This window comes from Scyliorhinus torazame, chromosome 11, assembly GCF_047496885.1.
Source record: "Scyliorhinus torazame isolate Kashiwa2021f chromosome 11, sScyTor2.1, whole genome shotgun sequence".
NCBI lineage: Eukaryota > Metazoa > Chordata > Chondrichthyes > Carcharhiniformes > Scyliorhinidae > Scyliorhinus > Scyliorhinus torazame.
In genome coordinates this window covers 181,038,168-181,065,439 of record NC_092717.1, presented here as the reverse complement: position 1 = coordinate 181,065,439, position 27,272 = coordinate 181,038,168, and the positions used below count along the sequence as shown (strand labels likewise).

The window sequence follows — 27,272 nt, the reverse complement described above, 5'->3', positions numbered from 1 at the left end:
GATTTTTATTTAAAAATCCTCGCCTTTTCCACTTATTTCATATTCCCATCTCCGCCGCTGAGAGAAATGCAGACAACCTGCTTGCAGCAGCTCTGCAAATCATTCGGCATCACTGTGTTGTGGCAGATGAAAAACATCTGAAAGTGCCTCACCACTGCTTGCAATGAAACGACCGGTGAGCCTGATGCTTTGCCCAAAGGGAAAATCAATGTGAAGAATGTGGCCATCTATCTGACTCCACCATGCTAACCCAGCTCTCTAACATTTGCAACAATTCCCCCAACTTGGCTGTGTTTTCATGTTTCTGGCTGCCCAGGATCACTTCAGTCTCTGTCTCCAAGATACTCGAAAAACGGCAGAGCAATTCTGCTTTGGCTATGCCTGCTACCTCAACACAGCGATTTTTCGAATCGACTCAACGTGACCAAGCAACTGCAGCTTGTACCACCAGTAGAATGGAAAACCACAGTGGCCGGGTAAGATCAGTGAGGGGCCTGAAGGTGCGTATTAGAAAAACTGGGAGGGAAATTTGCAGTCAGCACAAGTGGAAGGGAGCAGTCGACACCCCTGCCTCAGTGATAGAAATCTTCCTTTGCTTGCAGGTGAGTGCCTACTTTTTGGATGCATTGCTGCTCAAAGGAACTCCTGCTGGCACGCAGATGGAATTGCAGCAGCATCACCACCGTGTTGTCGACTGCCTTCCTCCAGGAAAAGATGTTTCCTCTGCCTTGACAACAACATGTTAAGCTATAATTCAGCTATTCATTTGGCAATACAGTTTCTACCAAAGCATTGTTTATCACACACTTACTTCTAAAAGTGCACCCATAAATTGTATTCGCCATTCAAGAAGCGACCTAGCGTTGACTTTGGTGTATTAACGCCTCGGGTCTTCTGCTGTACCAACTGAGCCATTGAGGCAAAGCCTCAAAATCCACAGTGTTTGTTCAATGTTGACCGTTCACCTTTTAGCCCTTGAGGCCATTATCTGCATTTTAAAGCCAAAGCTGTGGGTACACTTTGAGCAGCCAGTAGGTTGGGCCTCCTTTTAAATGCACAATGTTTCTGACACTATCTCAATTAATGTCTTCCTCCCTCTCTCCCTCAATTGTTTCAGCATGCATTGCTTTGTGACGGGGATTGTTTAGCGTATCCCTTTTAGCCCTTGTGGGCTTCACCTTCATCTTAATGACAAAGGTGTGGCCACACTGTGAATCGCCAGCTTCTCCTTGCAGGTTGCGCCTGTGTTCTAAGGGATAACGTGTCTGAGTCTGCATCGCAAGCTGATGTATTTTTCTCTAAGCTGCCTCAATGTTTTCTGAAGATTTTTCACTTTGGCAGGATGCAGACTGTAAGGATGGCAAAACTGGTCATGCTGTCTGCAGAGCAATTCAGTGCATGCCTCCTTATCGCAGTAGGCAGCACATAAATCCCATCATTTGAAGTTCCTGAGGATAATCTTCAGGAAGGGCAGCATTGTGTTCAAACGATTTCCAACCTCTGATGTCACGTTGCCATCTCTGCTGTTGGCAGAAAGGAAGGCAAGTTGCTTGCAGCAGTCCTCCAAATGATTGGTCTTCTCTGTGCAGCAGCATGAGGAAAATGCATTTAAATGTGTGAACTGTGGTTTGAATGAAACAACTGATGGTCGTGACGTTTTGTCTCTTGTGTAAAATCTAGTGGAGAATGTGGGCATTGATCCCACTACCTCCCACATGCAAAGCGTTCGCTCTGCCACTTGAGCTAATTCCCCCTGGTGGGCACCAAAAGTGTGCCAATTGTCCTCACTTTCTGCAAAATGATGTTGTAACAGCAGTAGAATTGTGCAGAGGGGCTCCCTGATGCCTCAACAAAGTATATGTTATAACAAACGCCAACAAACGGAAGCCTTCTTAGCGCAGAAGGCAGCGTGTCAGTCTCGTAATGTGAAGGTCGTGAGTTCAATCCTCAGAAAGGGCAGATTTTTATTAAAAAATCCTTCGCGTTTTCCACTTATTTCATATTCCCATCTCCGCCACTGATAGAAATGCAGACAACCTGCTTGCAGCAGCTCTACAAATCATTCGGCATCACTGTGTTGTGGCAGATGAAAAACATCTGAAAGTGCCTCACCACTGCTTGCAATGAAACGACCGGTGAGCCTGATGCTTTGCCCAAAGGGAAAATCAATGTGAAGAATGTGGCCATCTATCTGACTCCACCATGCTAATCCAGCTCTCTAACATTTGCAACAATTCTCCCAACTTGGCTGTGTTTTCATGTTTCTGGCTGCCCAGGATCACTTCAGTCTCTGTCTCCAAGATGCTCGAAAAACGGCAGAGCAATTCTGCTTTGGCTATGCCTGCTACCTCAACACAGCGATTTTTCGAATCGACTCAACGTGACCAAGCAACTGCAGCTTGTACCACCAGTGGAATGGAAAACCACAGTGGCCGGGTAATGATCAGTGAGGGGCCTGAAGGTTCGTATTAGAAAAACTGGGAGGGAAATTTGCAGTCAGCACAAGTGGAAGGGAGCAGTCGACACCCCTGCCTCAGTGATAGAAATCTTCCTTTGCTTGCAGGTGAGTGCCTACTTTTTGGATGCATTGCTGCTCAAAGGAACTCCTGCTGGCACGCAGATGGAATTGCAGCAGCATCACCACCGTGTTGTCGACTGCCTTCCTCCAGGAAAAGATGTTTCCTCTGCCTTGACAACAACATGTTAAGCTATAATTCAGCTATTCATTTGGCAATACAGTTTCTACCAAAGCATTGTTTATCACACACTTACTTCTCAAAGTGCACCCATAAATTGTATTCGCTATTCAAGCAGCAAGCTAGCGTTGACTTTGGTGTATTAACGCCTCGGGTCTTCTGCTGTACCAACTGAGCCATTGAGGCAAAGCCTCAAAATCCACAGTGTTTGTTCAATGTTGACCGTTCACCTTTTAGCCCTTGAGGCCATTATCTGCATTTTAAAGCCAAAGCTGTGGGTACACTTTGAGCAGCCAGTAGGTTGTGCCCCCTTTTAAATGCACAATGTTTCTGACACTATCTCAATTAATGTCTTCCTCCCTCTCTCCCTCAATTGTTTCAGCATGCATTGCTTTGTGACGGGGATTGTTTAGCGTATCCCTTTTAGCCCTTGTGGGCTTCACCTTCATCTTAATGACAAAGGTGTGGGCACACTGTGAATCGCCAGCTTCTCCTTGCAGGTTGCACCTGTGTTCTAAAGGATAACGTGTCTGAGTCTGCATCGCAAGCTGATGTATTTTTCTCTAAGCTGCCTCAATGTTTTCTGAAGATTTTTCACTTTGGCAGGATGCAGACTGTAAGGATGGCAAAACTGGTCATGCTGTCTGCAGAGCAATTCAGTGCATGCCTCCTTATCGCAGTAGGCAGCACATCAATCCCATCATTTGAAGTTCCTGAGGATAATCTTCAGGGAGGGCAGCATTGTGTTCAAACGATTTCCAACCTCTGATGTCACGTTGCCATCTCTGCTGTTGGCAGAAAGGAAGGCAACTTGCTTGCAGCAGCCCTCCAAATGATTGGTCTTCTCTGTGCAGCAGCATGAGGAAAATGCATTTAAATGTGTGAACTGTGGTTTGAATGAAACAACTGATGGTCGTGACGTTTTGTCTCTTGTGTAAAATCTAGTGGAGAATGTGGGCATTAATCCCACTACCTCTCAAATGCAAAGCTAACGCTCTGCCACTTGAGCTAATTCCCCCTGGTCGGCACCAAATGTGTGCCAATTGTCCTCACTTTCTGCAAATTGATGTTGTAACAGCAGTAGAATTGTGCATGGGGGCTCCCTGATGCCTCAACAAAGTATATATTATAACAAACACCAACAAAAGGAAGCCTTCTTAGCGCAGAAGGCAGCATGTCAGTCTCATAGTCTGAAGGTCCTGAGTTCAATCCTCAGAGAGAGCAGATTTTTATTTAAAAATCCTTCGCCTTTTCCACTTATTTCATATTCCCATCTCCGCCGCTGAGAGAAATGCAGACAACCTGCTTGCAGCAGCTCTGCAAATCATTCGGCATCACTGTGTTGTGGCAGATGAAAAACATCTGAAAGTGCCTCACCACTGCTTGCAATGAAACGACCGGTGAGCCTGCTGCTTTGCCCAAAGGGAAAATCAATGTGAAGAATGTGGCCATCTATCTGACTCCACCATGCTAATCCAGCTCTCTAACATTTGCAACAATTCCCCCAACTTGGCTGTGTTTTCATGTTTCTGGCTGCCCAGGATCACTTCAGTCTCTGTCTCCAAGATACTCGAAAAACGGCAGAGCAATTCTGCTTTGGCTATGCCTGCTACCTCAACACAGCGATTTTTCGAATCGACTCAACGTGACCAAGCAACTGCAGCTTGTACCACCAGTGGAATGGAAAACCACAGTGGCCGGGTAATGATCAGTGAGGGGCCTGAAGGTTCGTATTAGAAAAACTGGGAGGGAAATTTGCAGTCAGCACAAGTGGAAGGGAGCAGTCGACACCCCTGCCTCAGTGATAGAAATCTTCCTTTGCTTGCAGGTGAGTGCCTACTTTTTGGATGCATTGCTGCTCAAAGGAACTCCTGCTGGCACGCAGATGGAATTGCAGCAGCATCACCACCGTGTTGTCGACTGCCTTCCTCCAGGAAAAGATGTTTCCTCTGCCTTGACAACAACATGTTAAGCTATAATTCAGCTATTCATTTGGCAATACAGTTTCTACCAAAGCATTGTTTATCACACACTTACTTCTAAAAGTGCACCCATAAATTGTATTCGCCATTCAAGAAGCGACCTAGCGTTGACTTTGGTGTATTAACGCCTCGGGTCTTCTGCTGTACCAACTGAGCCATTGAGGCAAAGCCTCAAAATCCACAGTGTTTGTTCAATGTTGACCGTTCACCTTTTAGCCCTTGAGGCCATTATCTGCATTTTAAAGCCAAAGCTGTGGGTACACTTTGAGCAACCAGTAGGTTGTGCCCCCCTTTAAATGCACAATGTTTCTGACACTATCTCAATTAATGTCTTCCTCCCTCTATCCCTCAATTGTTTCAGCATGCATTGCTTTGTGACGGGGATTGTTTAGCGTATCCCTTTTAGCCCTTGTGGGCTTCACCTTCATCTGAATTACAAAGGTGTGGGCACACTGTGAATCGCCAGCTTCTCCTTGCAGGTTCCGCCTGTGTTCTAAAGGATAACGTGTCTGAGTCTGCATCACAAGCTGATGTATTTTTCTCTAAGCTGCCTCAATGTTTTCTGAAGATTTTTCACTTTGGCAGGATGCAGACTGTAAGGATGTCAAAACATGTCATGCTGTCTGCAGAGCAATTCAGTGCATGCCTCCTTATCGCAGTAGGCAGCACATCAATCCCATCATTTGAAGTTCCTGAGGATAATCTTCAGGGAGGGCAGCATTGTGTTCAAACGATTTCCAACCTCTGATGTCACGTTGCCATCTCTGCTGTTGGCAGAAAGGAAGGCAACTTGCTTGCAGCAGCCCTCCAAATGATTGGTCTTCTCTGTGCAGCAGCATGAGGAAAATGCATTTAAATGTGTGAACTGTGGTTTGAATGAAACAACTGATGGTCGTGACGTTTTGTCTCTTGTGTAAAATCTAGTGGATAATGTGGGCATTAATCCCACTACCTCTCACATGCAAAGCTAACGCTCTGCCACTTGAGCTAATTCCCCCTGGTCGGCACCAAATGTGTGCCAATTGTCCTCACTTTCTGCAAAATGATGTTGTAACAGCAGTAGAATTGTGCATGGGGGCTCCCTGATGCCTCAACAAAGTATATGTTATAACAAACACCAACAAGCGGAAGCCTTCTTAGCGCAGTAGGCAGCACGTCAGTCTGAAGGTCCTGAGTTCAATCCTCAGAGAGGGCAGCTTTTCATTTAAAAATCCTTCGCCTTTTCCACTTATTTCATATTCCCATCTCCGCCGCTGAGAGAAATGCAGACAACCTGCTTGCAGCAGCTCTGCAAATCATTCGGCATCACTGTGTTGTGGCAGATGAAAAACATCTGAAAGTGCCTCACCACTGCTTGCAATGAAACGACCGGTGAGCCTGCTGCTTTGCCCAAAGGGAAAATCAATGTGAAGAATGTGGCCATCTATCTGACTCCACCATGCTAATCCAGCTCTCTAACATTTGCAACAATTCCCCCAACTTGGCTGTGTTTTCATGTTTCTGGCTGCCCAGGATCACTTCAGTCTCTGTCTCCAAGATACTCGAAAAACGGCAGAGCAATTCTGCTTTGGCTATGCCTGCTACCTCAACACAGCGATTTTTCGAATCGACTCAACGTGACCAAGCAACTGCAGCTTGTACCACCAGTGGAATGAAAAACCACAGTGGCCGGGTAATGATCAGTGAGGGGCCTGAAGGTTCGTATTAGAAAAACTGGGAGGGAAATTTGCAGTCAGCACAAGTGGAAGGGAGCAGTCGACACCCCTGCCTCAGTGATAGAAATCTTCCTTTGCTTGCAGGTGAGTGCCTACTTTTTGGATGCATTGCTGCTCAAAGGAACTCCTGCTGGCACGCAGATGGAATTGCAGCAGCATCACCACCGTGTTGTCGACTGCCTTCCTCCAGGAAAAGATGTTTCCTCTGCCTTGACAACAACATGTTAAGCTATAATTCAGCTATTCATTTGGCAATACAGTTTCTACCAAAGCATTGTTTATCACACACTTACTTCTCAAAGTGCACCCATAAATTGTATTCGCTATTCAAGCAGCAAGCTAGCGTTGACTTTGGTGTATTTACGCCTCCGGTCTTCTGCTGTACCAACTGAGCCATTGAGGCAAAGCCTCAAAATCCACAGTGTTTGTTCAATGTTGACCGTTCACCTTTTAGCCCTTGAGGCCATTATCTGCATTTTAAAGCCAAAGCTGTGGGTACACTTTGAGCAGCCAGTAGGTTGTGCCCCCTTTTAAATGCACAATGTTTCTGACACTATCTCAATTAATGTCTTCCTCCCTCTCTCCCTCAATTGTTTCAGCATGCATTGCTTTGTGACGGGGATTGTTTAGCGTATCCCTTTTAGCCCTTGTGGGCTTCACCTTCATCTTAATGACAAAGGTGTGGGCACACTGTGAATCGCCAGCTTCTCCTTGCAGGTTGCACCTGTGTTCTAAAGGATAACGTGTCTGAGTCTGCATCGCAAGCTGATGTATTTTTCTCTAAGCTGCCTCAATGTTTTCTGAAGATTTTTCACTTTGGCAGGATGCAGACTGTAAGGATGGCAAAACTGGTCATGCTGTCTGCAGAGCAATTCAGTGCATGCCTCCTTATCGCAGTCGGCAGCACATCAATCCCATCATTTGAAGTTCCTGAGGATAATCTTCAGGGAGGGCAGCATTGTGTTCAAACGATTTCCAACCTCTGATGTCACGTTGCCATCTCTGCTGTTGGCAGAAAGGAAGGCAACTTGCTTGCAGCAGCCCTCCAAATGATTGGTCTTCTCTGTGCAGCAGCATGAGGAAAATGCATTGAAATGTGTGAACTGTGGTTTGAATGAAACAACTGATGGTCGTGATGTTTTGTCTCTTGTGTAAAATCTAGTGGAGAATGTGGGCATTGATCCCACTACCTCTCACATGCAAAGCTAGCGCTCTGCCACTTGAGCTAATTCCCGCTGGTCGGCACCAAATGTGTGCCAATTGTCCTCACTTTCTGCAAAATGATGTTGTAACAGCAGTAGAATTGTGCATGGGGGCTCCCTGATGCCTCAACAAAGTGTATGTTATAACAAACATCAACACACAGAAGCCTTCTTAGCGCAGTAGGCAGTGCGTCAGTCTCATAATCTGAAGATCCTGAGTTCAATCCTCAGAGAGGGCAGATTTTTATTTAAAAATCCTTCGCCTTTTCCACTTATTTCATATTCCCATCTCCGCCGCTGATAGAAATGCAGACAACCTGCTTGCAGCAGCTCTGCAAATCATTCGGCATCACTGTGTTGTGGCAGATGAAAAACATCTGAAAGTGCCTCACCACTGCTTGCAATGAAACGACCGGTGAGCCTGATGCTTTGCCCAAAGGGAAAATTAATGTGAAGAATGTGGCCATCTATCTGACTCCACCATGCTAATCCAGCTCTCTAACATTTTCAACAATTCCCCCAGCTTGGCTGTGTTTTCATGTTTCTGGCTGCCCAGGATCACTTCAGTCTCTGTCTCCAAGATACTCGAAAAACGGCAGAGCAATTCTGCTTTGGCTATGCCAGCTACCTCAACACAGCGATTTTTCGAATCGACTCAACGTGACCAAGCAACTGCAGCTTGTACCACCAGCAGAATGGAAAACCACAGTGGCCGGGTAATGATCAGTGAGGGGCCTGAAGGTGCGTATTAGAAAAACTGGGAGGGAAATTTGCAGTAAGCACAAGTGGAAGGGAACAGTCGACACCCCTGCCTCAGTGATAGAAATCTTTCTTTGCTTGCAGGTGAGTGCCTACTTTTTGGATGCACTGCTGCTCAAAGGAACTCTTGCTGGCATGCAGATGGAATTGCAGCAGCATCACCACCGTGTTGTCGACTGCCTTCCTCCAGGAACAGATGTTTCCTCTGCCTTGACAACAACATGTTAAGCTATAATTCAGCTATTCATTTGGCAATACAGTTTCTACCAAAGCATAGTTTATCACACACTTACTTCTCAAAGTGCACCCATAAATTGTATTCGCTATTCAAGCAGCAAGCTAGCGTTGACTTTGGTGTATTAACGCCTCCGGTCTTCTGCTGTACCAACTGAGCCATTGAGGCAAAGCCTCAAAATCCACAGTGTTTGTTCAATGTTGACCGTTCACCTTTTAGCCCTTGAGGCCATTATCTGCATTTTAAAGCCAAAGCTGTGGGTACACTTTGAGCAGCCAGTAGGTTGGGCCTCCTTTTAAATGCACAATGTTTCTGACACTATCTCAATTAATGTCTTCCTCCCTCTCTCCCTCAATTGTTTCAGCATGCATTGCTTTGTGACGGGGATTGTTTAGCGTATCCCTTTTAGCCCTTGTGGGCTTCACCTTCATCTTAATGACAAAGGTGTGGGCACACTGTGAATGGCCAGCTTCTCCTTGCAGGTTGCGCCTGTGTTCTAAGGGATAACGTGTCTGAGTCTGCATCGCAAGCTGATGTATTTTTCTCTCAGCTGCCTCAATGTTTTCTGAAGATTTTTCACTTTGGCAGGATGCAGACTGTAAGGATGGCAAAACTGGTCATGCTGTCTGCAGAGCAATTCAGTGCATGCCTCCTTATCGCAGTAGGCAGCACATCAATCCCATCATTTGAAGTTCCTGAGGATAATCTTCAGGGAGGGCAGCATTGTGTTCAAACGATTTCCAACCTCTGATGTCACGTTGCCATCTCTGCTGTTGGCAGAAAGGAAGGCAACTTGCTTGCAGCAGCCCTCCAAATGATTGGTCTTCTCTGTGCAGCAGCATGAGGAAAATGCATTGAAATGTGTGAACTGTGGTTTGAATGAAACAACTGGTGGTCGTGACGTTTTGTCTCTTGAGTAAAATCTCGCGGAGGATGTGGGCGTTGATCCCACTGCCTCTCACATGCAAAGCGAGCGCTCTGCCACTTGAGCTAATTCCCCCTGGTCGGCACCAAACGTGTGCCAATTGTCCTAACTTTCTGGAAAATGATGTTGTGACAGCAGTAGAATTGTGCATGGGGGCTCCCTGATGCCTCAACAAAGTATATGTTATAACAAATACTGACAAGCAGAAGCCTTCTTAGCGCAGTAGGCAGCGCGTCAGTATCATAATCTGAAGGTCCTGAGTTCAATCCTCAGAGAGGGCTGATTTTTATTTAAAAATCCTTCGCCTTTTCCACTTATTTCATATTCCCATCTCCGCCGCTGATAGAAATGCAGACAACCTGCTTGCAGCAGCTCTGCAAATCATTCGGCATCACGTTGTTGTGGCAGATGAAAAACATCTGAAAGTGCCTCACCACTGCTTGCAATGAAACGACCGGTGAGCCTGATGCTTTGCCCAAAGGGAAAATTAATGTGAAGAATGTGGCCATCTATCTAACTCCACCATGCTAATCCAGCTCTCTAACATTTGCAACAATTCCCCCAACTAAGCTGTGTTTTCATGTTTCTGGCTGCCCAGGATCACTTCAGTCTCTGTCTCCAAGATACTCGAAAAACGGCAGAGCAATTTTGCTTTGGCTATGCCTGCTACCTCAACACAGCGATTTTTCGAATCGACTCAACGTGACCAAGCAACTGCAGCTTGTTCCACCAGTAGAATGGAAAACCACAGTGGCCGGGTAATGATCAGTGAGGGGCCTGAAGGTGCGTATTAGAAAAACTGGGAGGGAAATTTGCAGTCAGCACAAGTGGAAGGGAGCAGTCGACACCCCTGCCTCAGTGATAGAAATCTTCCTTTGCTTGCAGGTGAGTGCCTACTTTTTGGATGCACTGCTGCTCAAAGGACTCCTGCTGGCACGCAGATGGAATTGCAGCAGCATCACCACCGTGTTGTCGACTGCCTTCCTCCAGGAACAGATGTTTCCTCTGCCTTGACAACAACATGTTAAGCTATAATTCAGCTATTCATTTGGCAATACAGTTTCTACCAAAGCATTGTTTATCACACACTTACTTCTAAAAGTGCACCCATAAATTGTATTTGCCATTCAAGAAGCGACCTAGCGTTGACTTTGGTGTATTAACGCCTCGGGTCTTCTGCTGTACCAACTGAGCCATTGAGGCAAAGCCTCAAAATCCACAGTGTTTGTTCAATGTTGACCGTTCACCTTTTAGCCCTTGAGGCCATTATCTGCATTTTAAAGCCAAAGCTGTGGGTACACTTTGAGCAGCCAGTAGGTTGTGCCTCCTTTTAAATGCACAATGTTTCTGACACTATCTCAATTAATGTCTTCCTCCCTCTCTCCCTCAATTGTTTCAGCATGCATTGCTTTGTGACGGGGATTGTTTAGCGTATCCCTTTTAGCCCTTGTGGGCTTCACCTTCATCTTAATGACAAAGGTGTGGGCACACTGTGAATCGCCAGCTTCTCCTTGCAGGTTGCGCCTGTGTTCTAAAGGATAACGTGTCTGAGTCTGCATCGCAAGCTGATGTATTTTTCTCTAAGCTGCCTCAATGTTTTCTGAAGATTTTTCACTTTGGCAGGATGCAGACTGTAAGGATGTCAAAACATGTCATGCTGTCTGCAGAGCAATTCAGTGCATGCCTCCTTATCGCAGTAGGCAGCACATCAATCCCATCATTTGAAGTTCCTGAGGATAATCTTCAGGGAGGGCAGCATTGTGTTCAAACGATTTCCAACCTCTGATGTCACGTTGCCATCTCTGCTGTTGGCAGAAAGGAAGGCAACTTGCTTGCAGCAGCCCTCCAAATGATTGGTCTTCTCTGTGCAGCAGCATGAGGAAAATGCATTTAAATATGTGAACTGTGGTTTGAATGAAACAACTGATGGTCGTGACGTTTTGTCTCTTGAGTAAAATCTAGTGGAGAATGTGGGCATCAATCCCACTACCTCCCAAATGCAAAGCTAGCGCTCTGCCACTTGAGCTAATTCCCCCTGCTCGGCACCAAATGTGTGCCAATTGTCCTCACTTTCTGCAAAATGATGTTGTAACAGCAGTCGAATTGTGCATGGTGGCTCCCTGATGCCTCAACAAAGTATATGTTATAACAAACACCAACGAACGGAAGCCTTCTTAGCGCAGTAGGCAGCGTGTCAGTCTCATAATCTGAAGGTCCTGAGTTCAATCCTCAGAGAGGGCAGATTTTTATTAAAAAATCCTTCGCCTTTTCCACTTATTTCATATTCCCATCTCCGCCGCTGATAGAAATGCAGACAACCTGCTTGCAGCAGCTCTGCAAATCATTCGGCATCACTGTGTTGTGGCAGATGAAAAACATCTGAAAGTGCCTCACCACTGCTTGCAATGAAACGACCGGGGAGCCTGATGCTTTGCCCAAAGGGAAAATCAATGTGAAGAATGTGGCCATCTATCTGACTCCACCATGCTAATCCAGCTCTCTAACATTTGCAACAATTCCCCCAACTTGGCTGTGTTTTCATGTTTCTGGCTGCCAAGGATCACTTCAGTCTCTGTCTCCAAGATACTCGAAAAACGGCAGAGCAATTATGCTTTGGCTATGCCTGCTACCTCAACACAGCGATTTTTCGAATCGACACAACGTGACCAAGCAACTGCAGCTTGTACCACCAGTAGAATGGAAAACCACAGTGGCCGGGTAATGATCAGTGAGGGGCCTGAAGGTGCGTATTAGAAAAACTGGGAGGGAAATTTGCAGTCAGCACAAGTGGAAGGGAGCAGTCGACACCCCTGCCTCAGTGATAGAAATCTTCCTTTGCTTGCAGGTGAGTGCCTACTTTTTGGATGCACTGCTGCTCAAAGGAACTCCTGCTGGCACGCAGATGGAATTGCAGCAGCATCACCACCGTGTTGTCGACTGCCTTGCTCCAGGAAAAGATGTTTCCTCTGCCTTGACAACAACATGTTAAGCTATAATTCAGCTATTCATTTGGCAATACAGTTTCTACCAAAGCATTGTTTATCACACACTTACTTCTAAAAGTGCACCCATAAATTGTATTCGCCATTCAAGAAGCGACCTAGCGTTGACTTTGGTGTATTAACGCCTCGGGTCTTCTGCTGCACCAACTGAGCCATTGAGGCAAAGCCTCAAAATCCACAGTGTTTGTTCAATGTTGACCGTTCACCTTTTAGCCCTTGAGGCCATTATCTGCATTTTAAAGCCAAAGCTGTGGGTACACTTTGAGCAGCCAGTAGGTTGTGCCTCCTTTTAAATGCACAATGTTTCTGACACTATCTCAATTAATGTCTTCCTCCCTCTCTCCCTCAATTGTTTCAGCATGCATTGCTTTGTGACGGGGATTGTTTAGCGTATCCCTTTTAGCCCTTGTGGGCTTCACCTTCATCTTAATGACAAAGGTGTGGGCACACTGTGAATCGCCAGCTTCTCCTTGCAGGTTGCGCCTGTGTTCTAAGGGATAACGTGTCTGAGTCTGCATCGCAAGCTGATGTATTTTTCTCTAAGCTGCCTCAATGTTTTCTGAAGATTTTTCACTTTGGCAGGATGCAGACTGTAAGGATGTCAAAACATGGTCATGCTGTCTGCAGAGCAATTCAGTGCATGCCTCCTTATCGCAGTAGGCAGCACATCAATCCCATCATTTGAAGTTCCTGAGGATAATCTTCAGGGAGGGCAGCATTGTGTTCAAACGATTTCCAACCTCTGATGTCACGTTGCCTTCTCTGCTGTTGGCAGAAAGGAAGGCAACTTGCTTGCAGCAGCCCTCCAAATGATTGGTCTTCTCTGTGCAGCAGCATGAGGAAAATGCATTTAAATGTGTGAACTGTGGTTTGAATGAAACAACTGGCGGTCGTGACGTTTTGTCTCTTGAGTAAAATCTAGTGGAGAATGTGGGCATCAATCCCACTACCTCCCACATGCAAAGCTAGCGCTCTGCCACTTGAGCTAATTCCCCCTGCTCGGCACCAAATATGTGCCAATTGTCCTCACTTTCTGCAAAATGATGTTGTGACAGCAGTAGAATTGTGAATGGGGGCTCCCTGATCCCTCAACAAAGTATATGTTTTAACAAATACTGACAAACAGAAGCCTTCTTAGCGCAGTAGGCAGCGCGTCAGTCTCATAATCTGAAGGTCCTGAGTTCAATCCTCAGAGAGGGCAGATTTTTATTTAAAAATCCTCGCCTTTTCCACTTATTTCATATTCCCATCTCCGCCGCTGAGAGAAATGCAGACAACCTGCTTGCAGCAGCTCTGCAAATCATTCGGCATCACTGTGTTGTGGCAGATGAAAAACATCTGAAAGTGCCTCACCACTGCTTGCAATGAAACGACCGGTGAGCCTGATGCTTTGCCCAAAGGGAAAATCAATGTGAAGAATGTGGCCATCTATCTGACTCCACCATGCTAACCCAGCTCTCTAACATTTGCAACAATTCCCCCAACTTGGCTGTGTTTTCATGTTTCTGGCTGCCCAGGATCACTTCAGTCTCTGTCTCCAAGATACTCGAAAAACGGCAGAGCAATTCTGCTTTGGCTATGCCTGCTACCTCAACACAGCGATTTTTCGAATCGACTCAACGTGACCAAGCAACTGCAGCTTGTACCACCAGTAGAATGGAAAACCACAGTGGCCGGGTAATGATCAGTGAGGGGCCTGAAGGTGCGTATTAGAAAAACTGGGAGGGAAATTTGCAGTCAGCACAAGTGGAAGGGAGCAGTCAACACCCCTGCCTCAGTGATAGAAATCTTCCTTTGCTTGCAGGTGAGTGCCTACTTTTTGGATGCATTGCTGCTCAAAGGAACTCCTGCTGGCACGCAGATGGAATTGCAGCAGCATCACCACCGTGTTGTCGACTGCCTTCCTCCAGGAAAAGATGTTTCCTCTGCCTTGACAACAACATGTTAAGCTATAATTCAGCTATTCATTTGGCAATACAGTTTCTACCAAAGCATTGTTTATCACACACTTACTTCTAAAAGTGCACCCATAAATTGTATTCGCCATTCAAGAAGCGACCTAGCGTTGACTTTGGTGTATTAACGCCTCGGGTCTTCTGCTGTACCAACTGAGCCATTGAGGCAAAGCCTCAAAATCCACAGTGTTTGTTCAATGTTGACCGTTCACCTTTTAGCCCTTGAGGCCATTATCTGCATTTTAAAGCCAAAGCTGTGGGTCCACTTTGAGCAGCCAGTAGGTTGTGCCTCCTTTTAAATGCACAATGTTTCTGACACTATCTCAATTAATGTCTTCCTCCCTCTCTCCCTCAATTCTTTCAGCATGCATTGCTTTGTGACGGGGATTGTTTACCGTATCCCTTTTAGCCCTTGTGGGCTTCACCTTCATCTTAATGACAAAGGTGTGGGCACACTGTGAATCGCCAGCTTCTCCTTGCAGGTTGCGCCTGTGTTCTAAGGGATAATGTGGCTGAGTCTGCATCGCAAGCTGATGTATTTTTCTCTAAGCTGCCTCAATGTTTTCTGAAGATTTTTCACTTTGGCAGGATGCAGACTGTAAGGATGTCAAAACATGGTCATGCTGTCTGCAGAGCAATACAGTGCATGCCTCCTTATCGCAGTAGGCAGCACATCAATCCCATCATTTGAAGTTCCTGAGGATAATCTTCAGGGAGGGCAGCATTGTGTTCAAACGATTTCCAACCTCTGATGTCACGTTGCCATCTCTGCTGTTGGCAGAAAGGAAGGCAACTTGCTTGCAGCAGCCCTCCAAATGATTGGTCTTCTCTGTGCAGCAGCATGAGGAAAATGCATTGAAATGTGTGAACTGTGGTTTGAATGAAACACCTGGTGGTCGTGACGTTTTGTCTCTTGAGTAAAATCTAGTGGAGAATGTGGGCATCAATCCCACTACCTCACACATGCAAAGCTAGCGCTCTGCCACTTGAGCTAATTCCCCCTGCTCGGCACCAAATGTGTGCCAATTGTCCTCACTTTCTGCAAAATGATGTTGTGACAGCAGTAGAATTGTGCATGGGGGCTCCCTGATGCCTCAACAAAGTATATGTTATAACAAACACCAACAAACAGAAGCCTTCTTAGCGCAGTAGGCAGCGTGTCAGTCTCATAATCTGAAGGTCCTGAGTTCCATCCTCAGAGGGGCAGATTTTTATTTAAAAATCCTTCGCCTTTTCCACTTAATTCATATTCCCATCTCCGCCGCTGATAGAAATGCAGACAACCTGCTTGCAGCAGCTCTGCAAATCATTCGGCATCACTGTGTTGTGGCAGATGAAAAACATCTGAAAGTGCCTCACCACTGCTTGCAATGAAACGACCGGTGAGCCTGATGCTTTGCCCAACGGGAAAATTAATGTGAAGAATGTGGCCATCTATCTGACTCCACCATGCTAATCCAGCTCTCTAACATTTGCAACAATTCCCCCAACTTGGCTGTGTTTTCATGTTTCTGGCTGCCCAGGATCACTTCAGTCTCTGTCTCCAAGATACTCGAAAAACGGCAGAGCAATTCTGCTTTGGCTATGCCTGCTACCTCAACACAGCAATTTTTCGAATCGACTCAACGTGACCAAGCAACTGCAGCTTGTACCACCAGTAGAATGGAAAACCACAGTGGCCGGGTAATGATCAGTGAGGGGCCTGAAGGTGCGTATTAGAAAAACTGGGAGGGAAATTTGCAGTCAGCACAAGTGGAAGGGAGCAGTTGACACCCCTGCCTCAGTGATAGAAATCTTCCTTTGCTTGCAGGTGAGTGCCTACTTTTTGGATGCATTGCTGCTCAAAGGAACTCCTGCTGGCACGCAGATGGAATTGCAGCAGCATCACCACCGTGTTGTCGACTGCCTTCCTCCAGGAAAAGATGTTTCCTCTGCCTTGACAACAACATGTTAGCTATAATTCAGCTATTCATTTGGCAATACAGTTTCTACCAAAGCATAGTTTATCACACACTTACTTCTCAAAGTGCACCCATAAATTGTATTCGCTATTCAAGCAGCAAGCTAGCGTTGACTTTGGTGTATTAACGCCTCCGGTCTTCTGCTGCACCAACTGAGCCATTGAGGCAAAGCCTCAAAATCCACAGTGTTTGTTCAATGTTGACCGTTCACCTTTTAGCCCTTGAGGCCATTATCTGCATTTTAAAGCCAAAGCTGTGGGTACACTTTGAGCAGCCAGTAGGTTGGGCCTCCTTTTAAATGCACAATGTTTCTGACACTATCTCAATTAACGTCTTCCTCCCTCTCTACCTCAATTGTTTCAGCATGCATTGCTTTGTGACGGGGATTGTTTAGCGTATCCCTTTTAGCCCTTGTGGGCTTCACCTTCATCTTAATGACAAAGGTGTGGGCACACTGTGAATCGCCAGCTTCTCCTTGCAGGTTGCGCCTGTGTTCTAAAGGATAACGTGTCTGAGTCTGCATCGCAAGCTGATGTATTTTTCTCTAAGCTGCCTCAATGTTTTCTGAAGATTTTTCACTTTGGCAGGATGCAGACTGTAAGGATGGTAAAACTGGTCATGCTGTCTGCAGAGCAATTCAGTGCATGCCTCCTTATCGCAGTAGGCAGCACATCAATCCCATCATTTGAAGTTCCTGAGTATAATCTTCAGGCAGGGCAGCATTGTGTTCAAACGATTTCCAACCTCTGATGTCACGTTGCCATCTCTGCTGTTGGCAGAAAGGAAGGCAACTTGCTTGCAGCAGCCCTCCAAATGATTGGTCTTCTCTGTGCAGCAGCATGAGGAAAATGCATTTAAATGTGTGAACTGTGGTTTGAATGAAACAACTGATGGTCGTGACGTTTTGTCTCTTGTGTAAAATCTAGTGGAGAATGTGGGCATTGATCCCACTACTTCTCACATGCAAAGCTAGCGCTCTGCCACTTGAGCTAATTCCCCCTGGTCGGCACGAAATGTGTGCCAATTGTCCTCACTTTCTGCAAAATGATGTTGTAACAGCAGTAGAATTGTGCATAGGGGCTCCCTGATGCCTCAACAAAGTATATGTTATAACAAACACCAACAAACAGAAGCCTTCTTAGCGCAGAAGGCAGCGTGTCAGTCTCATAATCTGAAGGTCCTGAGTTCAATCCTCAGAGAGGGCAGATTTTTATTAAAAAATCCTTCGCCTTTTCCACTTATTTCATATTCCCATCTCCGCCGCTGATAGAAATGCAGACAACCTGCTTGCAGCCGCTCTGCAAATCATTCGGCATCACTGTGTTGTGGCAGATGAAAAACATCTGAAAGTGCCTCACCAGCCTTACAATGAAACGACTGGTGAGCCTGATGCTTTGCCCAAAGGGAAAATCAATGTGAAGAATGTGGCCATCTATCTGGCTCCACCATGCTAATCCAGCTCTCTAACATTTGCAACAATTCCCCCAACTTGGCTGTGTTTTCATGTTTCTGGCTGCCCAGGATCACTTCAGTCTCTGTCTCCAAGATACTCGAAAAACGGCAGAGCAATTCTGCTTTGGCTATGCCTGCTACCTCAACACAGCGATTTTTCGAATCGACTCAACGTGACCAAGCAACTGCAGCTTGTACCACCAGCGGAATGGAAAACCACAGTGGCCGGGTAATGATCAGTGAGGGGCCTGAAGGTGCATATTAGAAAAACTGGGAGGGAAATTTGCAGTCAGCACAAGTGGAAGGGAGCAGTCAACACCCCTGCCTCAGTGATAGAAATCTTCCTTTGCTTGCAGGTGAGTGCCTACTTTTTGGATGCATTGCTGATCAAAGGAACTACTGCTGGCACGCAGATGGAATTGCAGCAGCATCACCACCGTGTTGTCGACTGCCTTCCTCCAGGAAAAGATGTTTCCTCTGCCTTGACAACAACATGTTAAGCTATAATTCAGCTATTCATTTCGCAATGCAGTTTCTACCAAAGCATTGTTTATCACACGCTTACTTCTAAATGTGCACCCATAAATTGTATTCGCTATTCAAGAAGCGACCTAGCGTTGACTTTGGTGTATTAACGCCTCGGGTCTTCTGCTGTACCAACTGAGCCATTGAGGCAAAGCCTCAAAATCCACAGTGTTTGTTCAATGTTGACCGTTCACCTTTTAGCCCTTGAGGCCATTATCTGCATTTTAAAGCCAAAGCTGTGGGTACACTTTGAGCAGCCAGTAGGTTGTGCCTCCTTTTAAATGCACAATGTTTCTGACACTATCTCAATTAATGTCTTCCTCCCTCTCTCCCTCAATTGTTTCAGCATGCATTGCTTTGTGACGGGGATTGTTTAGCGTATCCCTTTTAGCCCTTGTGGGCTTCACCTTCATCTTAATGACAAAGGTGTGGGCACACTGTGAATCGCCAGCTTCTCCTTGCAGGTTGTGCCTGTGTTCTAAAGGATAACGTGTCTGAGTCTGCATCGCAAGCTGATGTATTTTTCTCTAAGCTGCCTCAATGTTTTCTGAAGATTTTTCACTTTGGCAGGATGCAGACTGTAAGGATGTCAAAACTGGTCATGCTGTCTGCAGAGCAATTCAGTGCATGCCTCCTTATCGCAGTAGGCAGCACATCAATCCCATCATTTGAAGTTCCTGAGGATGATCTTCAGGGAGGGCAGCATTGTGTTCAAACGATTTCCAACCTCTGATGTCACGTTGCCATCTCTGCTGTTGGCAGAAAGGAAGGCAACTTGCTTGCAGCAGCCCTCCAAATGATTGGTCTTCTCTGTGCAGCAGCATGAGGAAAATGCATTTAAATGTGTGAACTGTGGTTTGAATGAAACAACTGATGGTCGTGACGTTTTGTCTCTTGTGTAAAATCTAGTGGAGAATGTGGGCATTGATCCCACTACCTCTCACATGCAAAACTAACACTCTGCCACTTGAGCTAATTCCCCCTAGTCGGCACCAAATGTGTGCCAATTGTCCTCACTTTCTGCAAAATGATGTTGTAACAGCAGTAGAATTGTGCATGGGGGCTCCCTGATGCCTCAACAAAGTATATGTTATAACAAACACAAACAGACGGAAGCCTTCTTAGCGCAGTAGGCAGCGTGTCAGTCTCATAATCTGAAGGTCCTGAGTTCGATCCTCAGAGAGGGCAGATTTTTATTTAAAAATCCTTCGCCTTTTCCACTTATTTCATATTCCCATCTCCGCCGCTAATAGAAATGCAGACAACCTGCTTGCAGCAGCTCTGCAAATCATTCGGCATCACTGTGTTGTGGCAGATGAAAAACATCTGAAAGTGCTTCACCACTGCTTGCAATGAAACGACCGGTGAGCCTGATGCTTTGCCCAAAGGGAAAATTAATGTGAAGAATGTGGCCATCTATCTGACTCCACCATGCTAATCCAGCTCTCTAACATTTGCAACAATTCCCCCAACTTGGCTGTGTTTTCATGTTTCTGGCTGCCCAGGATCACTTCAGTCTCTGTCTCCAAGATACTCGAAAAACGGCAGAGCAATTCTGCTTTGGCTATGCCTGCTACCTCAACACAGCGATTTTTCGAATCGACTCAACGTGACCAAGCAACTGCAGCTTGTACCACCAGCAGAATGGAAAACCACAGTGGCCGGGTAATGATCAGTGAGGGGCCTGAAGGTGCGTATTAGAAAAACTGGGAGGGAAATTTGCAGTCAGCACAAGTGGAAGGGAGCAGTCGACACCCTTTTGGCTAAGATCAAGTGTAGTCTCATTTGATCGAGGGAAGCTGAGGATTTCGATGTCGATCGTGGATTGGAGAACTTGGAGGGATTGAAGTCGTAAAAGAGGAAACGTTTGGAGCTTGGCTGCTATTGGTGGATCTACATGCTGGCCTAAACCTCTGGTTTAGGCCTAACGCCGATACAGTTTCACACCCAACGAACGAGCTGTGGATGCAGCTGCATCCCGACCACCAGGCTGGGGAGTGCGAAACACTGTCCGATTCACAGTGAAGAAAACGGAAGGAGAGTCACCTTTGGATCGGATACTCTTCGTGAAGCGGGTGCTGCTCGAGTGTTGTGGGTTTAAAGCAACAGAAATCTTCTGCTTGCAAAGCTTCCCCAAGAATGGCTTCTTTGATGTCACCTTCAAGAGCGCCGCAGCGTGCATCAAATTCTTGTATGTCTTCAAGGAAAAAGGTAACCAGAGTCCCCTGTCGATCCTGACTGCGGAGCCTCTGTTTACGCTACCGGCACAGCGAAATCGGGTTGTTACACTGCACACGTACAACCCCCACGTCCCTGTGTCTGATGTGCTCACGTTCCTCGCCAGGTACGCTGAGCTGAAAAGTGACAGCGTGCAAGTGAAAGACACCTTCGGCATCTGGACAATGAGCACCAGGTCAAGGTGACCCTAAGAACGGACAGCAACGGAGCCATCCTGCATCCCCCCTCCAATTTCGCTATTGGAGTAAATCGTGGCTACCTCTACTACGTGGGACAGCCATGAGTATGCCACTCCTGTGGCAAAACGGGGCAAGTTGCCGCAAACTGCAGTGTGACCTTCTGCAAGAACTGCAGGCAGGAGGGACACATGAATAAGGACTGCAAGGAAGACAAGTGCTGCAACCTGTGTGGGGAGGCCGGCCATCTTTACAGGGCCTGCCCGAAACGCGGGGCGACATATGCACAGATCATCAGCAGCGGAGTCAAAAAGGCGACCAGAGAGGAGGTGCATACACCCTCCACCGAAAAAGACACCACGGTTCAGAATGAGGAAAAGCAACAGAAGGGCCCCCAACAAAAAGAGGAGGCCCCAGCACCTCCTGACAACCCAACCCCAGCCCCATCTGATGAGGAACACTCAATGGAAGAGGAAGAGGATGGGACAAAGAATAAAGAGCCCTGGGAAACCGTGAACAGGGACAAACGAAAGAGAAAACAAAAAAACAAACTGAAGAACCCCCTGAGGGGTAGTGGCAAAAAGCGACACCTCTCAGCCAGCGCACTTAGTGCCGACACCTCATCCGATGAGGGAAAACAGGACAAGAATCGGCCTCAGATAAAGAGGCAAAGCACCAACGTGGAACGGAAGGCACAGACCCCCCAGACCACCGACCGGGAAGAAAACAAGGTCACAGACCAACCCCCGATAGCAACGAGCAGCAACAACCCAGGTGAAGACCGGCCTGCAACCCCAACACCTACTGACTGCCACGACGAACCCCAGGGCTACACCACCCCCCCAATGCATCTGCATCAAAATCACGGGGCCAGTACGGACCAGAACAGTTTTCTCAGCCCTGCAACTGTGCTAAAGTTTGCGAGCACCACCGGCATGCTGGGGAACATTCAACAGCTGGAACAGCCAACTGTATAGACTCTGGACTCTTGAGACTGGTAAATCTATCTTTTTATAATGGGTTTAAAAATTGCATCCATAAATGTGCGAAGCATCAAAGATACTTCGCGGTGTGTAGCCACACTCAACTATTTGGCAAATGTAAAAGCTGACCTACTGTTCCTGCAGGAGTGCGGAATTCCGCACCTCAGCAACTACAGGCGCTGGTCGAGCTGGTGGTCCCACGGGCCATCCATCTGGTCAGGAGGAAACGACTGCCGCTCCTCCGGCCTGGGTATTCTGCTGCGGGGAGGCAACTTCACCATCTCCGACGTTAAGGAGGTGGTGGGCGGGCGCCTCCTCGTAGCAGACGTGAAATACAAAAACACCCCTCTCAGACTTATTAATGTGTACGCCCCGGCCGTAAAAAGTGAGCGGCTGGCAGTTCTTCAGCAACTCCCACTGCTGTTGGCCACCTCCAAGCCGGTCATCCTGGGTGGTGACTTCAACTGCATCATCGATGCGGCTGGACGATCCAGCAAAGCCGACAGCAAACTAGACGCTACGTCCAGACTCCTGATGGAAACGGTAAAAGACGCCAAGCTGCTCGACGTCTGCAGCAACCCTGCAGACGACGCGCAGCGTAGATACACATGGTCACGGCCAGACGGGTCCGTCCGCTCCAGGATAGACTTCTTTTTTGTGTCCCGAGCTTTCACGGTCAGGTCCACCGACGTAACGCCGGTGTTCTTCTCTGACCACTGCCTCCTATTGGCCGACTGCCACCTGCAGGAAGACCAGGGGGTATGCAGGGGGACGTGGAAGCTAAATGTAAAACTGCTGACCCCTGAGAACATCGAGGAACTCAGGAGGGATTACAAAGGTTGGAGAACCGTGAAACCCCTCTTTGAGGCCCCACATCTCTGGTGGGAAGCAATCAAGGGGAATATCAAGAGGTTTTTCATCCTCAAGGGCGTTCAAAAGGTGAGAGAGAGACGAGGGGTCATGTCCAGGCTCCAGAAAAGTATGCAAAATTTGCTCCAGCTGCAGTCGATGGGGGTGGATGTCAAGGAGGATCTCCAAGAGGTGAAGAGCCAGCAAGCCTCGCTCTACACCTCGGAGGCCTCCAAGGTTATCTTCCGTTCCAGAGTCCGCTCCGTGGAGCAGGACGAAAAGTGCTCACGCTTCTTCTTCCAAAAGGTGCACAGAGAGACCTCTGTGATCAGCAGCCTGAAGGAAGAAGATGGCTCTGAAAAGTCATCGCAGTCTGACATCCTGAGGATCAGCCAATCCTTTTATGCCGGACTGTATGACCTGAAGCCAACAGATAGCACTGTTTCCCAGACCTTCCTGTCGACTATCACGGAGGTCATAGGCGACAGCGAGCTGGAAAACCTGGACAAACCACTAACTCTGGACGAGCTGACAAAGGCCGCCAAGTCCTTCGAGACGAGTAAAACTCCCGGAAGCGACGGCTTACCGGTTGAGTTGTATTCGGCTCTGTGGGACTGGATGGGCCCAGACCTGCTGGAAGTGTACGAGAGTATGCTTCTGGAAGGCAGCATGTCAGAGTCCATGAGGAAAGGCATCATCACCCTCATCTACAAGCAGAAGGGGGAAAGGGAAGAAATTCGAAATTGGCGACCCATTTCACTGTTGAATGTGGACTACAAAATTCTAGCAAAGGTCATCGCCAATCGGGTCAGGTCTGCTCTGGAGTCGAGGCCATGTTCTTTGGGAACTGGGCCGACCGGTCCTTTATCCCCTTCACTGTCAGGTCAGATTACCTGAAGGTGCTGGGGATATGGTTCGGAGCTGCTGGGGTGTGCACCAAAAACTGGGAGGAGCGCATAGGAAAGGTAAGACAGAAACTGGGCTGGTGGGAGCAACGCTCCCTCTCCATTGCGGGCAAAACCCTGGTCATCAGGTGTGAGGTACTCTCGGTGCTACTGTACGTGGCGCAGGTCTGGCCCATAACCCGACCCTACGCCACAGCAGTCACCCGGGCCATCTTCAAATTTATCTGGCGATCCAAGATGGACCGTGTCCGAAGGGACACCATGTACAAACCTCTGGAGAAGGGAGGGCGGAACATACCCAACGCCTCCCTCATCCTGTTGGCCACCTTTGTGTCCAGTTGCATCAAGCTGTGCGTGGACCCCCAGTATGCAAACACCAAGTGTCACTACATACTGAGGTTCTACCTGTCCCCGGTGTTACGAAGGATGGGCCTGGCCTCATTGCCGCGGAACGCTCCAAGTAGTTGGACCGTACCGTACCACCTGTCCTTCGTGGAAAAGTTTTTGAAGAAAAACACCTTTGACCACAAGGCAATGAAGCAGTGGTCAGCACGTAATGTCCTCGAGGCCCTCAGGGAAAAGGAGACCGTGGAGGGCGTTGGATGGTTCCCTGAGCAGACTGCCAGAGTCATCTGGCAGAACGCCTCATCACCAGAACTTTCAAACAAGCACCAAGACCTAGCTTGGCTGGTGGTGAGAAAGGCCCTCCCTGTCAGATTCTTCATGCAAACCCGAAGGCTCTGCACCAATGCACGCTGCCCTCGGAGTGGCTGTGGGGGAAATGAGACGGTCACACACCTCCTTGTGGAATGTGCCTTTGCAAAGAAGGTCTGGAGAGAGATGCAGTGGTATTTGTCAAGGTTTATCCCAAACAGCTCTGTGACACAGGACTCTGTGCTCTACAGACTGTTTCCAGGGACACACACCGAGACAAATATCAACTGCTGCTGGAAGGTCATCAACTCGGTAAAAGACGCTCTTTGGTCTGCCCGAAACTTGCTGATCTTCCAGTGCAAAGAATTGTCCTCGACCGAGTGTTGCAGACTGGCACATTCCAAGGTCCAGGACTACGTGCTGAGGGACGCACTCAAGCTTGGGGCAGCTGCCGCCAAGGCGCAATGGGGAAAGACCACTGTGTAAAGTCTTTCCAGCAAATGTACACCGAGGGGCGCGTAACAGTGTAAAGCCCCTCGGTCTGGGCAACCAACACTCCAATGTATAAAACAAACATGCCACTGTAAATATTTAAGAAGGAATTGTAATGTAAAGAGTGATATGTGTACGACAATATCAAAATTGAATGAAAGAAAGTCAAGGCAACATGTCACCCTGCCGGAAATGTACAGTCAAGACAATTTGAAATGTTTCTGTAATGCTCATGATAAATTTTTATGAATAAAGTATATTTTTTTGAAAAAAAAACTCCTGCTGGCACGCAGATGGAATTGCAGCAGCATCACCACCGTGTTGTCGACTGCCTTCTTCCAGGAAAAGATGTTTCCTCTGCCTTGACAACAACATGTTAAGCTATAATTCAGCTATTCATTTGGCAATACAGTTTCTACCAAAGCATAGTTTATCACACACTTACTTCTCAAAGTGCACCCATAAATTGTATTCGCTATTCAAGCAGCAAGCTAGCGTTGACTTTGGTGTATTAACGCCTCCGGTCTTCTGCTGTACCAACTGAGCCATTGAGGCAAAGCCTCAAAATCCACAGTGTTTGTTCAATGTTGACCGTTCACCTTTTAGCCCTTGAGGCCATTATCTGCATTTTAAAGCCAAAGCTGTGGGTACACTTTGAGCAGCCAGTAGGTTGGGCCTCCTTTTAAATGCACAATGTTTCTGACATTATCTCACTTAATGTCTTCCTCCCTCTCTCCCTCAATTGTTTCAGCATGCATTGCTTTGTGACGGGGATTGTTTACTGTATCCCTTTTAGCCCTTGTGGGCTTCACCTTCATCTTAATGACAAAGGTGTGGGCACACTGTGAATCGCCAGCTTCTCCTTGCAGGTTGCGCCTGTGTTCTAAGGGATAACGTGTCTGAGTCTGCATCGCAAGCTGATGTATTTTTCTCTCAGCTGCCTCAATGTTTTCTGAAGATTTTTCACTTTGGCAGGATGCAGACTGTAAGGATGGCAAAACTGGTCATGCTGTCTGCAGAGCAATTCAGTGCATGCCTCCTTATCGCAGTAGGCAGCACATCAATCCCATCATTTGAAGTTCCTGAGGATAATCTTCAGGGAGGGCAGCATTGTGTTCAAACGATTTCCAACCTCTGATGTCACGTTGCCATCTCTGCTGTTGGCAGAAAGGAAGGCAACTTGCTTGCAGCAGCCCTCCAAATGATTGGTCTTCTCTGTGCAGCAGCATGAGGAAAATGCATTGAAATGTGTGAACTGTGGTTTGAATGAAACAACTGGTGGTCGTGACGTTTTGTCTCTTGAGTAAAATCTAGCGGAGAATGTGGGCATTGATCCCACTACCTCTCACATGCAAAGCGAGCGCTCTGCCACTTGAGCTAATTCCCCCTGGTCGGCACCAAACGTGTGCCAATTGTCCTAACTTTCTGGAAAATGATGTTGTAACAGCAGTAGAATTGTGCATAGGGGCTCCCTGATGCCTCAACAAAGTATATGTTATAACAAACACCAAGAAACGGAAGCCTTCTTAGCGCAGAAGGCAGCATGTCAGTCTCATAATCTGAAGGTTCTGAGTTCAATCCTCAGAGAGGGCAGATTTTTATTAAAAAATCCTTCGCGTTTTCCACTTATTTCATATTCCCATCTCCGCCGCTGATAGAAATGCAGACAACCTGCTTGCAGCAGCTCTGCAAATCATTCGGCATCACTGTGTTGTGGCAGATGAAAAACATCTGAAAGTGCCTCACCACTGCTTGCAATGAAACGACCGGGGAGCCTGATGCTTTGCCCAAAGGGAAAATCAATGTGAAGAATGTGGCCATCTATCTGGCTCCACCATGCTAATCCAGCTCTCTAACATTTGCAACAATTCCCCCAACTTGGCTGTGTTTTCATGTTTCTGGCTGCCCAGGATCACTTCAGTCTCTGTCTCCAAGATACTCGAAAAACGGCAAGCAATTCTGCTTTGGCTATGCCTGCTACCTCAACACAGCGATTTTTCGAATCGACTCAACGTGACCAAGCAACTGCAGCTTGTACCACCAGCGGAATGGAAAACCACAGTGGCCGGGTAATGATCAGTGAGGGGCCTGAAGGTTCGTATTAGAAAAACTGGGAGGGAAATTTGCAGTCAGAACAAGTGGAAGGGAGCAGTCGACACCCCTGCCTCAGTGATAGAAATCTTCCTTTGCTTGCAGGTGAGTGCCTACTTTTTGGATGCATTGCTGCTCAAAGGAACTCCTGCTGGCACGCAGATGGAATTGCAGCAGCATCACCACCGTGTTGTCGACTGCCTTCCTCCAGGAAAAGATGTTTCCTCTGCCTTGACAACAACATGTTAAGCTATAATTCAGCTATTCATTTGGCAATACAGTTTCTACCAAAGCATTGTTTATCACACACTTACTTCTAAAAGTGCACCCATAAATTGTATTCGCCATTCAAGAAGCGACCTAGCGTTGACTTTGGTGTATTAACGCCTCGGGTCTTCTGCTGTACCAACTGAGCCATTGAGGCAAAGCCTCAAAATCCACAGTGTTTGTTCAATGTTGACCGTTCACCTTTAAG

At 47.2% G+C, this 27,272-nt stretch overlaps 7 non-coding genes across 7 annotated transcripts; all 7 read left to right on the top strand.

Moving 5' to 3' along the window:
• The first annotated feature begins 7,761 nt into the window (after positions 1 to 7,761).
• On the top strand, positions 7,762 to 7,834 carry trnam-cau (transfer RNA methionine (anticodon CAU)). Its single transcript has one exon. It is a non-coding gene; the product is annotated as a tRNA-Met (tRNA).
• Positions 7,835 to 9,722: 1,888 nt separating this feature from the next.
• Positions 9,723 to 9,795, top strand: trnam-cau (transfer RNA methionine (anticodon CAU)). Its single transcript has one exon. It is a non-coding gene; the product is annotated as a tRNA-Met (tRNA).
• A 1,887-nt stretch (positions 9,796 to 11,682) lies between these two features.
• On the top strand, positions 11,683 to 11,755 carry trnam-cau (transfer RNA methionine (anticodon CAU)). The gene has a single exon. It is a non-coding gene; the product is annotated as a tRNA-Met (tRNA).
• Positions 11,756 to 13,644: 1,889 nt separating this feature from the next.
• trnam-cau (transfer RNA methionine (anticodon CAU)) lies at positions 13,645 to 13,717 on the top strand. The gene has a single exon. It is a non-coding gene; the product is annotated as a tRNA-Met (tRNA).
• A 3,847-nt stretch (positions 13,718 to 17,564) lies between these two features.
• Positions 17,565 to 17,637, top strand: trnam-cau (transfer RNA methionine (anticodon CAU)). The gene has a single exon. It is a non-coding gene; the product is annotated as a tRNA-Met (tRNA).
• Positions 17,638 to 19,524: 1,887 nt separating this feature from the next.
• On the top strand, positions 19,525 to 19,597 carry trnam-cau (transfer RNA methionine (anticodon CAU)). Its single transcript has one exon. It is a non-coding gene; the product is annotated as a tRNA-Met (tRNA).
• A 6,629-nt stretch (positions 19,598 to 26,226) lies between these two features.
• On the top strand, positions 26,227 to 26,299 carry trnam-cau (transfer RNA methionine (anticodon CAU)). Its single transcript has one exon. It is a non-coding gene; the product is annotated as a tRNA-Met (tRNA).
• The last annotated feature ends 973 nt before the right edge of the window (positions 26,300 to 27,272 follow it).